This window comes from Dipodomys ordii, unplaced genomic scaffold (genome assembly GCF_000151885.1).
Source record: "Dipodomys ordii isolate 6190 unplaced genomic scaffold, Dord_2.0 Scaffold112, whole genome shotgun sequence".
Lineage (NCBI taxonomy): Eukaryota > Metazoa > Chordata > Mammalia > Rodentia > Heteromyidae > Dipodomys > Dipodomys ordii.
The window spans coordinates 612,586-613,715 of record NW_012267328.1 but is presented as its reverse complement, the minus strand read 5'-3'; positions in this window follow the sequence as shown (position 1 = coordinate 613,715).

Here is a 1,130-nt window from a genome sequence, read left to right as displayed (position 1 = left end):
GACTGGTTTTATGGCACATGAGCTATAAAGACGACTTAGGGTTTCCAAGCCGCCGCGGCTGTTCTGCTGTTGCTCCTTGTGTTCTCTGGCCCCTCTCTCCTCCATCAGCCGACCAGGTGGCACCCTGCCCTGGGGGAGGGATGTCACAGTAGAAAGATGAGAAGCATCTTTTGTGTTTCAGGGCCTGAGCCCCAGGGCTGGACGCAGGGGAGAGGCACGCGGAGCCAGTGGGGTGGGGGGAGGGAAAGCAGGTGGAACTTTCCAGCTGGGGGAGCAGGGAGGGAAAGGGAGCCAGCCCTCCCCGCCTGCCCCTTCCCTGGGTGGGCGTTGGTGCCTGCCTTCCAGCTGGAGCAGGGAGGGGACCTCTGTACCAAAGGAGCCAGGGCCCTGCCTCCTACGGGAAGCCCAGGGGACACACGGAAATGGCTGTGTGGTGACACAGGGCCCAGACGCCTGTCCTCAGTGGGACAGAGTGGAGCGGCAGGCAGAGCAGCCGTCCGGAGCCCGGGGGACGGGCGACGTTGGCATCCCATGCCTGGTCCCAGGGCAACATGGGCTCTCCAGGGCTCACGGGACGCCTGGCTAAGCTCGGGGCCCAGGGCTCACGGGACGCCTGGCTAAGCTCGGGGCCCAGGCAGCAACGGCGCTGCCACAACCTGGGGTCCTGTTGGTGTTTGTAGCTGGTGCCACTTGAAAGTGGCAGCTTCCACCCAGCTGTGTGGATGATGGAGGTGGGGCTGTCACTGTCACTGTGTGGATGATGGAGGCGGGGCTGTCACTGTGCTGTGTGGATGATGGAGGCAGGGCTGTCACTGTCACAGTGTGGATGATGGAGGCGGGGCTGTCGCTGTGTGGATGATGGAGGCGGGGCTGTCACTGTGTGGATGATGGAGGCGGGGCTGTCGCTGTGTGGATGATGGAGGCGGGGCTGTCACTGTCACTGTGTGGATGATGGAGGTGGGGCTGTCACTGTCACTGTGTGGATGATGGAGGCGGGGCTGTCACCGTGTGGATGATGGAGGCCGGGCTGTCACTGTGTGGATGATGGAGGCAGGGCTGTCGCTGTGTGGATGATGGAGGCGGGGCTGTCACTGTCACTGTGTGGATGATGGAGGCGGGGCTGTCACTGT